The sequence below is a fragment of the Engystomops pustulosus genome, chromosome 6, assembly GCF_040894005.1.
Source record: "Engystomops pustulosus chromosome 6, aEngPut4.maternal, whole genome shotgun sequence".
Taxonomy (NCBI): domain Eukaryota; kingdom Metazoa; phylum Chordata; class Amphibia; order Anura; family Leptodactylidae; genus Engystomops; species Engystomops pustulosus.
The window spans coordinates 27346326-27359007 of NC_092416.1; the positions used below are offsets into that span (position 1 = coordinate 27346326).

The 12682-nt window shown below is 46.3% G+C and overlaps 1 long non-coding RNA gene across 2 annotated transcripts in view; it reads left to right on the forward strand.

Annotated features, from left to right (window-relative positions):
* LOC140134722 (uncharacterized) overlaps positions 1 to 12682 on the forward strand; it is a 250925-nt gene that overhangs the window by 206864 nt on the left and 31379 nt on the right. The gene's annotated exons all lie outside the window — the stretch shown is intronic.

A 12682-nucleotide genomic window follows, 5' to 3' on the forward strand; every position in this document is an offset into this window, starting at 1 on the left:
TAGGTACACCTGTCCAACTGCTCGTTAACACTTAATTTCTAATCAGCCAATCACATGGTGGCAGCTCAGTGCATTTAGGCATGTAGACCTGGTCAAGACAATCTCCTGCAGTTCAAACCGAGCATCAGTATGGGGAAGAAAGGTGATTTGAGGCCTTTGAACGTGGCATGGTTGTTGGTGCCAGAAGGGCTGGTCTGAGTATTTCAGAAACTGCTGATCTACTGGGATTTTCACGCACAACCATCTCTAGGGTTTACAGAGAATGGTCCGAAAAAGAAAAAACATCCAGTGAGCGGCAGTTCTGTGGGCGGAAATGCCTTGTTGATGCCAGAGGTCAGAGGAGAATGGGCAGACTGGTTCGAGCTGATAGAAAGGCAACAGTGACTCAAATCGCCACCCGTTACAACCAAGGTAGGCAGAAGAGCATCTCTGAACACACAGTACGTCGAACTTTGAGGCAGATGGGCTACAGCAGCAGAAGATCACACCGGGTGCCACTCCTTTCAGCTAAGAACAGGAAACTGAGGCTACAATTTGCACAAGCTCATCGAAATTGGACAGTAGAAGTTTGGAAAAACGTTGCCTGGTCTGATGAGTCTCGATTTCTGCTGCGACATTCGGATGGTAGGGTCAGAATTTGGCGTCAACAACATGAAAGCATGGATCCATCCTGCCTTGTATCAACGGTTCAGGCTGGTGGTGGTGGTGGTGTCATGGTGTGGGGAATATTTTCTTGGCACTCTTTGGGCCCCTTGGTACAACGCCACAGCCTACCTGAGTATTGTTGCTGCCCATGTCCATCCCTTTATGAGCACAATGTCCCCTGTAACATCTGATGGCTACTTTCAGCAGGATAATGCGCCATGTCATAAAGCTGGAATCATCTCAGACTGGTTTCTTGAACATGACAATGAGGTCACTGCACTCAAATGGCCTCCACAGTCACCAGATCTCAATCCAATAGAGCATCTTTGGGATGTGGTGGAACGGGAGATTCGCATCATGGATGTGCAGCCGACAAATCTGCGGCAACTGTATGATGCCATCATGTCAATATGGAGCAAAATCTCTGAGGAGCTTCCAGCACCTTGTTGTATCTATGCCACGAAGAATTGAGGCAGTTCTGAAGGCAAAAGGGGGTCCAACCCGTTACTAGCATGGAACAATGAAAAAGATGAAGCGGCACTCACCGATGGCGTGCAGGAAAATCTTTATTGCGGTGTACATAGGCAGTGCGGGGCCTGGCGACGGGCCGTTTCGCGCTGATCTAGCGCATCATCAAGCCGAATGACGTCGTCCATCTGCGCCGCGCACAATATATGCGTCGGAGCCGGTGGGCGGCGTCATGGCAACAACAATAATAAAAACGTGACAATGTGATTAAAAACACAGAAAATACATACTCGTGATTAAAAACACACAGGCAAAATATGCCATATATAGGAAATGCTTAGAGAAGTGTAAAGACCGTATGGGGCCATATCTGCAGACAGAGTAAACCATAAGCAATAACATGGCTGAGGAACTAATGGGAAAGGGAATACCTGGTCACGAACTGGGCTAGGTACGGGAAGCTGAGGATTTACAGAAACACACTATAATCATTCCTATCGTTCATCCCCAGGGCACCAGTGGCATCAAATTGAGTTATATATTTGCTCTCCTGTCTAAGTAGGAGTTTCTTCCTATCGCCCCCTAGAGGGTCAATTTTGACATGCTCGATGCCCGCAAACATCAAAACCCGTGGATCTCCCCCATGCTGTTTCCTGACATGTTCAATTAACCGGGGGCAACCCTCCCCTGTACTGACCGACTTATAATGTTCCCTGAACCTCACATATAATTTGCGTATAGTTTTTCCAATGTAATAGAATTTGCAGGGGCAGAAGATGATATATACTACAAACGTAGATTTACAGGAAATAAAAGTTCTTACTCTATTTGTAACCCCTCCAAGACAGATGACCTTAAGTTGGCTATTGTGGTCACAAAATCTACATGAACCGCATCTGAAGTTGCCCACAGGAATACTCTTCTCTAGCCAGTTTTGGTCATGCGTGGAGAATTGGCTGTGTACGAGCGTATTGCGTATAGTGGGGCACCGTCTAAAGGCCACACACGGACGTTCGTTGGTGACCTCCTCAAGTTGGGGGTCCTGTTTTAAGATACCCCAATTTCTGGTAATGGCCTGACGTATAGCTGCTTCGCATGGGCTGAATTCGAAGGAGAAGGTAAATCTCTTCCCTCTACCTTCCTCCCCTTTGTCTCTGTGATGTTTTACAGCATGGTGTAACTAATAACGTGGCCGGTGAGTGTATATGCGTGGCCATCACTAGTAGGCGGGGCCATTACTAGTAGGCAGGGCCATGGCAAGTAGGTGGAGTTACCCTATCATAGGCAATGATAAATAAGTTATAGCAAATGGTAGAGAATAAGGATAGGTGCAGATAAGCAGCATTTGTCCATGTGGTGTGTACTTATAGCAGCTGACGTGTGTATTGTGATGTTCTGCTGTAGCTCAGGTGTGTCTAATGAAGTTCTGCTGCAGCTCAGATGTATCTTATGAGGTTCTGCAGCAGCTCAGGTGTGTCTAATGAAGTTCTGCTGCAGCTCAGGTGTGTCTAATGAAGTTCTGCTGCAGCTCAAGTGTGTCTATTGAAGTTCTGCAGCAGCTCAGGTGTGTCTTTTGAGGTTCTGCTGTAGCTCAGGTGTGTTTTATGAGGTTCTGTAGCAGCTCAGGCGTGTCTAATGAACTTCTGCAGCAGCTCAGGTGTGTCTAATGAAGTTCTGCAGCAGCTCAGGTGTGTCTAATGAGGTTCTGCAGCAGCTCAGGTGTGTCTAATGAGGTTCTGCAGCAACTCAGGTGCGTCTTATGAAGTTCTGCTGCAGCTCAGATGTATCTTATGAGGTTCTGCAGCAGCTCAGGTGTGTCTAATGAAGTTCTGCTGCAGCTCAGGTGTGTCTAATGAGGTTCTGGAGCAGCTCAGGTGTGTCTAATGAGGTTCTGCAGCAGCTCAGGTGTGTCTAATGAGGTTCTGCAGCAGCTCAGGTGTGTCTAATGAGGTTCTGCAGCAGCTCAGGTGTGTCTTATGAGGTTCTGCAGCAGCTCAGGTGTGTCTAATGAGGTTCTGCAGCAACTCAGGTGCGTCTTATGAAGTTCTGCTGCAGCTCAGATGTATCTTATGAGGTTCTGCAGCAGCTCAGGTGTGTCTAATGAAGTTCTGCAGCAGCTCAGGTGTGTCTAATGAGGTTCTGGAGCAGCTCAGGTGTGTCTAATGAAGTTATGCTGCAGCTAATGGGTATCTAATGAAGTTATACTGCAGCTCAGATGTGTCTATTGAAGTTCTGCAGCAGCTCAGGTGTGTCTAATGATGTTCTGCTGCAGCTCAGGTGTGTCTAATGAGGTTCTGGAGCAGCTCAGGTGTGTCTAATGAGGTTCTGCAGCAGCTCAGGTGTGTCTAATGAGGTTCTGCAGCAGCTCAGGTGTGTCTAATGAGGTTCTGGAGCAGCTCAGGTGTGTCTAATGAGGTTCTGCAGCAGCTCAGGTGTGTCTAATGAGGTTCTGCAGCAGCTCAGGTGTGTCTAATGAGGTTCTGCAGCAGCTCAGGTGTGTCTTATGAGGTTCTGCAGCAGCTCAGGTGTGTCTAATGAGGTTCTGCAGCAGCTCAGGTGTGTCTAATGAAGTTTTGCAGCAGCTCAGGTGTGTCTAATGAGGTTCTGCAGCAGCTCAGGTGTGTCTAATGAGGTTCTGCAGCAGCTCAGGTGCGTCTTATGAAGTTCTGCTGCAGCTCAGATGTATCTTATGAGGTTCTGCAGCAGCTCAGGTGTGTCTAATGAGGTTCTGCAGCAGCTCAGGTGTGTCTAATGAGGTTCTGGAGCAGCTCAGGTGTGTCTAATGAAGTTATGCTGCAGCTAATGGGTATCTAAGAAGTTCTGCTGCAGCTCAGATGTGTCTATTGAGGTTCTGTTGCAGCTCAGGTGTGTCTAATGAGGTTCTGCAGCAGCTCAGGTGTGTCTTATGATGTTCTGCAGCAGCTCAGGTGTGTCTAATGAGGTTCTGCAGCAGCTCAGGTGTGTCTAATGAGGTTCTGCAGCAGCTCAGGTGCGTCTTATGAGGTTCTGCAGCAACTCAGGTGCGTCTTATGAGGTTCTGCAGCAGCTCATGTGTGTATTATGAGTTTCTGCATTAGCTCCGATTCTGCATCAACCATTTTGTTTTAGTGAGCTGTACTGATGGGAAGTCCGGCTCTTTTTAGTGAACTGGATCATTAGGCTCCACTCACTAAAAAGAGTCGGCTCTTCTGACTCCTGAACAACTCTTAAATATATATTTGGGAGCCTCAGTCCAGTCAGTTAACCTACTCCACTTCACTTTTAACCCTATAGTTATCAAGGAGACTTGATTACCCATTTAGGGGCGGGGAAGCCGACTGCAGGGAGCCAACCCCCGAACGACCCATCATTGATAAGCTAGATCATCAGGATCCACTCACTAAAAGTGCCGGCTCTTTTTTGGCGCCTAAATGGCTCACTGTTAAATATATAATAGGGAGCCGAAGGCCAGTAAAGTCACCCCTCTGACCCCTCTAAGTGCATGGTTTGCGACAAAGTTTGAAAGTTAAATCCCCTGCTAAGTCCGAATCAGTCAGATCGTCCGCCCCCCAATTTGTGTTGCATGAAAGGCGGCACCACTGCGCCAAAATCCGTTCACGTGCAACACAATCCCCAGTTAAATACCTGTCCCAGCAAGTCCCAAAAACGTTGGAAAACCTGACAAAAGTGCGTCCGTGGACCCCTAGTAAATAAGCCCCATTGTCTGACTGATAGTGCCACAGAGTATTTGCAGCACAGTGACATCTTTTACAGCACGACCCATCCTTCATATGATGGGCGAAGAGAGAAGATACATAATGGTGCCACACAGTGACCAGGTGATGGTGCCACAGAGTGCCCAGGTAATGTAGCCACACAGTGCCCAGGTAATAGAGCCACACAGTGCTCAGGTAATAGAGCCACACAGTGCCCAGGTAATGGAGCCACACAGTGCTCAGGTAATAGAGCCACACAGTGCCCAGGTAATAGAGCCACACAGTGCTAAGGTAATAGAGCCACACAGTGCCCAGGTAATAGAGCCACACAGTGCTCAGGTAATAGAGCCACACAGTGCTAAGGTAATAGAGCCACACAGTGCCACGGTAATGGAGCCACACAGTGCTCAGGTAATGGTGCCACACAGTGCCCAGGTAATGGAGCCACACAGTGCCCAGGTAATGGAGCCACACAGTGCCCAGGTAATGGAGCCACACAGTGCCCAGGTAATGGAGCCACACAGTGCCCAGGTAATGGAGCCACACAGTGCCCAGGTAACGGAGCCACACAGTGCCCAGGTAATGGAGCCACACAGTGCCCAGGTAATGCTACCACACAGTGCCCAGGTAATGGAGCCACAGTGGCCAAGTAATGGAGCCACACAGTGCCCAGGTAATGGTGCCACACAGTGCCCAGGTAATGCTGCCACACAGTGCCCAGGCAATGGAGCCACACAGTGCCCAGGTAATGGTGCCACACAGTGCCCAGGTAATGCTGCCACACAGTGACCAGGTAATGGAGCCACACAGTGCCCAAGTAATAGTGCCACACAGTGCCCAGGTAATGCTGCCACACAGTGACCAGGTAATGGTGCCACACAGTGCCCAGGTAATGGTGCCACACAGTGCCCAGGTAATGGTGCCACACAGTGCCCAGGTAATGGTGCCACACAGTGCCCAGGTAATGCAGCCACACAGTGCCCAGGTAATGCAGCCACACAGTGCCCAGGTAATGGAGCCACACAGTGCCCAGGTAATGGAGCCACACAGTGCCCAGGTAATGGAGCCACACAGTGCCCAGGTAATGGAGCCACACAGTGCCCAGGTAATGGAGCCACACAGTGCCCAGGTAATGCTGCCCTGGATTCATCATTTTGATTAAAATCTGTAGCAGCTTAACACTCTCACAACTGGCCAACGTGGTCGGCAAGTGATCAAGGGTTATATGGTGAGAGAGAGGGCTCAGTGACCGAGCCCTCCAATATACGTGGTGGATTTCAGCTGTATTACACAGCTTACACCTGCCAGGAACTGTCATAGTCTGAAATAATAGTAAAAGAAAAATAAAAAGATTAGAAAAAAATCTAAAAATTCAAATCACCCTATTTCCCTAGAACACATATATAAATAACTGAAGTAAAATCATAAACACATTGGGGCACACTTGCTAAAGCCCCAGCGCCGGTTTTCTGTCGTACTTTGTATATTCTTTTAGGTGAAATTGCTTGCACAGGAATTTTAGAAGTGTCGCGCCACATTTGTGTCACACGCGACTGTGGTGCAGCTACACTATTCTTCATGCATCACAAATTTCTGCACTGAAGGGGGCGTTCCGCTGCTCAGTTGGACCAAGAGAAACATTTATCATGCAGAGTCCGACAGAAATGTGTTGCATGGTTAAAGGTTCTAAAATAATACTATTGCATGGTGCCTACATCATGGTGCCACACAGTGATAACATAATACTACTGCATGGTGCCCACATAATAGTGCCACACAGTGCTAACATAATACTACTGCATGCTGCACACATAATAGTGCCACACAGTGATAACATAATACTACTGCATGGTGCCCACATAATGGTGCCACACAGTGCTAACATAATACTACTGCATGCTGCACACATAATGCTGCCACACAGTGCTAACATAATACTACTGCATGGTGCCCACATAATGCTGCCACACAGTGCTAACATAATACTACTGTATGGTGCCCACATAATGCTGCCACACAGTGCTAACATAATACTACTGTATGGTGCCCACATAATGCTGCCACACAGTGCTAATATAATACTACTGTATGGTGCCCACATAATGGTGCCACACAGTGCTAATATAATACTACTGCATGGTGCTCACATAATGCTGCCACACAGTGCTAATATAATACTACTGTATGGTGCCCACATAATGCTGCCACACAGTGCTAATATAATACTACTGCATGGTGCTCACATAATGCTGCCACACAGTGCTAACATAATACTACTACATGGTGCCCACATAATGCTGCCACACAGTGCTAACATAATACTACTGCATGGTGCCCACATAATGGTGCCACACAGTGCTAACATAATACTACTGCATGCTGCACACATAATGCTGCCACACAGTGCTAACATAATACTACTGCATGGTGCCCACATAATGGTGCCACACAGTGCTAACATAATACTACTGCATGCTGCACACATAATGCTGCCACACAGTGCTAATATAATACTACTGTATGGTGCCCACATAATGGTGCCACACAGTGCTAACATAATACTACTGCATGCTGCACACATAATGGTGCCACACAGTGCTAACATAATACTACTACATGGTGCCCACATAATGCTGCCACACAGTGCTAATATAATACTACTGTATGGTGCCCACATAATGGTGCCACACAGTGCTAATATAATACTACTGCATGGTGCCCACATAATAGTGCCACACAGTGCTAACATAATACTACTGCATGGTGCCTACATAATGGTGCCACACAGTGCTAACATAATACTACTGCATGGTGCCCACATAATGCTGCCACACAGTGCTAACATAATACTACTGCATGGTGCCCACATAATGCTGCCACACAGTGCTAACATAATACTATTACATGGTGCCCACAAAATGCTGCCACACAGTGCTAACATAATACTACTGCATGGTGCCCACATAATGGTGCCACACAGTGTTAACATAATACTACTGCATGGTGCTCACATAACAGTGCCACACAGTGCTAACATAATACTACTGCATGGTGCCCACATAATGCTGCCACACAGTGCTGATATAATACTACTGCATGGTGCCCACATAATGCTGCCACACAGTGCTAACATAATACTACTGCATGGTGCCCACATAATGCTGCCACACAGTGCTAATATAATACTACTGCATGGTGCCCACATAATGCTGCCACTCAGTGCTAACATAATACTACTGCATGGTGCCCACATAATGCTGCCACACAGTGCTAACATAATACTACTGCATGGTGCCTACATAATGGTGCCACACAGTGATAACATAATACTACTGCATGGTGCCCACATAATGGTGCCACACAGTGCTAACATAATACTACTGCATGCTGCACACATAATGGTGCCACACAGTGCTAACATAATACTACTGCATGGTGCCCACATAATGCTGCCACACAGTGCTAACATAATACTACTGCATGGTGCCCACATAATGCTGCCACACAGTGCTAACATAATACTATTACATGGTGCCCACATAATGCTGCCACACAGTGCTAACATAATACTACTGCATGGTGCCCACATAATGCTGCCCCATGGTGTTAACATAATACTACTGCATGGTGCTCACATAACAGTGCCACACAGTGCTGATATAATACTACTGCATGGTGCCCACATAATGCTGCCACACAGTGCTAACATAATACTACTGCATGGTGCCCACATAATGCTGCCACACAGTGCTAACATAATACTACTGCATGGTGCCCACATAATGCTGCCACACAGTGCTAACATAATACTACTGCATGGTGCCCACATAATAGTGCCACACAGTGCTAACATAATACTGCTGCATTGTGCCCACATAATGATGCCACACAGTGCTAACATAATACTACTACATGGTGCCCACATAATGCTGCCACACAGTGCTAACATAATACTACTACATGGTGCCCACATAATGCTGCCACACAGTGCTAACATAATACTACTGCATGGTGCCCACATAACAGTTCCACACATTTCTAACATAATACTACTGCATGGTGCCCACATAATGCTGCCACACAGTGCTAACATAATACTACTGCATGGTGCCCACATAATGCTGCCACACAGTGCTAACATAATACTAATACATGGTGCCCACATAATGCTGCCACACAGTGCTAACATAATTCTACTGCATGGTGCCCACATAATGCTGCCACACAGTGCTAACATAATTCTACTGCATGGTGCCCACATAATAGTGCCATACAGTGCTAACATAATACTACTGCATGGTGCCCACATAATGCTGCCACACAGTGCTAACATAATACTACTGCATGGTGCCCACATAATGCTGCCACACAGTGCTAACATAATACTACTGCATGGTGCCCACATAATGCTGCCACACAGTGCTAACATAATACTACTGCATGGTGCTCACATAATGCTGCCACACAGTGCTAACATAATACTACTGCATGGTGCCCACATAACAGTTCCACACATTTCTAACATAATACTACTGCATGGTGCCCACATAATGCTGCCACACAGTGCTAACATAATACTACTGCATGGTGCCCACATAATGCTGCCACACAGTGCTAACATAATACTACTACATGGTGCCCACATAATGCTGCCACACAGTGCTAACATAATTCTACTGCATGGTGCCCACATAATGCTGCCGCACAGTGCTAACATAATACTACTACATGGTGCCCACATAATGCTGCCACACAGTGCTAACATAATACTACTGCATGGTGCCCACATAATGCTGCCACAGAGTGCTAACATAATACTACTACATGGTGCCCACATAATAGTGCCACACAGTGCTAACATAATACTACTGCATGGTGCCCACATAATGCTGCCACACAGTGCTAACATAATACTACTGCATGGTGCCCACATAATGCTGCCACTCAGTGCTAACATAATACTACTGCATGGTGCCCACATAATGCTGCCACACAGTGCTAACATAATACTACTGCATGGTGCCTACATAATGCTGCCACACAGTGCTAACATAATTCTACTGCATGGTGCCCACATAATAGTGCCACACAGTGCTAACATAATACTACTGCATGGTGCCCACATAATGCTGCCACACAGTGCTAACATAATACTACTGCATGGTGCCCACATAATGCTGCCACACAGTGCTAACATAATACTACTGAATGGTGCCCACATAATGCTGCCACACAGTGCTAACATAATACTACTGCATGGTGCTCACATAATAGTGCCACACAGTGCTAACATAATACTACTGCATGGTGCCCACATAATGCTGCCACACAGTGCTAACATAATTCTACTGCATGGTGCCCACATAATAGTGCCACACAGTGCTAACATAATACTACTGCATGGTGCCCACATAATGCTGCCACACAGTGCTAACATAATACTACTGCATGGTGCCCACATAATGCTGCCACACAGTGCTAACATAATACTACTGAATGGTGCCCACATAATGCTGCCACACAGTGCTAACATAATACTACTGCATGGTGCTCACATAATGCTGCCACACAGTGCTAACATAATACTACTGCATGGTGCCCACATAATAGTGCCACACAGTGCTAACATTATACTACTACATGGTGTCCACATAATAGTGCCACACAGTGCTAACATAATACTACTGCATGGTGCCCACATAATGCTGCCACACAGTGCTAACATAATACTACTGCATGGTGCTTACATAATGCTGCCACACAGTGCTAACATAATACTACTGCATGGTGCCCACATAATAGTGCCACACAGTGCTAACATAATACTACTGCATGGTGCCCACATTACTGTGCCACACAGTGCTAACATAATACTACTGCATGGTGCCCACATAATAGTGCCACACAGTGCTAACATAATGCTACTGCATGGTGCCCACATAATGGAGCCACACAGTGCTAACATAATACTACTGCATGGTGCCCACATAACGCTGCCACATAGTGCTAACATAATACTACTGCATGGTGCCCACATAATAGTGCCACACAGTGCTAACATAATACTACTGCATTGTGCCCACATAATGATGCCACACAGTGCTAACATAATACTACTACATGGTGCCCACATAATGGTGCCACACAGTGCTAACATAATACTACTGCATGGTGCCCACATAATAGTGCCATCACACTACTAACATAATACTACTGCATGGTGCCCACATAATAGTGCCACACAGTGCTAACATAATACTACTGCATGGTGCCCACATAATAGTGCCACACAGTGCTAACATAATACTACTGCATGGTGCCCACATAATAGTGCCACACAGTGCTAACATAATACTACTGCATGGTGCCCACATAATAGTGCCACACAGTGCTAACATAATACTACTGCATGGTGCCCACATAATAGTGCCACACAGTGCTAACATAACACTACTGCATGGTGCCCACATAATAGTGCCACACAGTGCTAACATAACACTACTGCATGGTGCCCACATAATGCTGCCACACAGTGCTAACATAATACTACTGCATGGTGCCCACATAATAGTGCCACACAGTGCACTACTAGATGTTGTTACAAGGCGCTTCATGCTGCCACACAGTGTTAGCTAGGTATAGTTCTCATATTATAGTACCATGCTGTATTTGAAAGTCCGTTCCATATAGTGCACAAATACTGGTGCTGCACTATACTTTCAAAAAAAGTGTCATACAGGACATGCGTAGTGGTGCCATATGGTGCTCACATTATGGAGTCACACAGTGCCCATCAAGGCTTATTTCATGGCACCACACATTGCCCACATAATAGTGTCACATATTGGGGGTCATTCACTAAGGGCCCGATTCGCGTTTTCCCGACGTGTTACCCGAATATTTCCGATTTGCGCCGATTGTACCTGAATTGCCCCGGGATTTTGGCGCACGCGATCGGATTGTGCCACATCGGCGCCGGCATGCACGCGGCGGAAATCGGGGGGCGTGGCCGAACGAAAACCCGACGGTTTCGGAAAAACCGCCGCATTTAAGAAAAAAAATGTGTTGCGAAAATTACACTTACCTTCACCAGGTATAGGCCGGTGAATTTCAGGGCATTCCAGCGCGCCTCCGGGGAACTTCAGCGCAGCAGCGCCACCTGGTGGACGGCGGAGGAATCCCGAATCCACCGCAGAAAACGCGCCGCTGGATCGCGAATGGACCGGGTAAGTAAATCTGCCCCATTGTCTGACAGGTAGTCCACATACATACCTCACGACATTTCTGGAAGAGGGACAAAATGGCGGCACACGTAGCCCCCTAAGCCACACCCCCCAAATTTTTGTCTTAATATTATAATAATATTCATCGTCTGAATAATATTATTAAATAAATTTACGCCCAGGCTGGGATTTGAACCAAGAACCTCCACTCTCCACCTGCCATAGAGCTACAGAGCCTCTACCCACTAGGCTATGGGCTTAGTGGTTGTCTAGAAGAGCTGTTAACTGTTACAAGTTACACTGTGACACAGACTTAATGCACTGGTATATAGAGAGGGATCTTCTCTGTGATTATCATTGTAGTTATTGAGACAATTATTATTATTTTTATTATGGAGATGATTATTATTATTTTTATTATTATTATTATTAATAATAATAATCGTCTGCATAATAATAATAATCGTCTCCATAATATTAATAATAATAATAAATGTCTCAATAATTACAATAATAATCTCTGAGAGTATCCCTCTATCTATATACCAGTGCCTTAAGTCTGTGTCACAGTGTAACATTAACAGTTAGCAGCTCTTAGTTACAAAAAATCCACTTATAGGCAACCACTAAGCCCATAGCCTAGTTCATAGA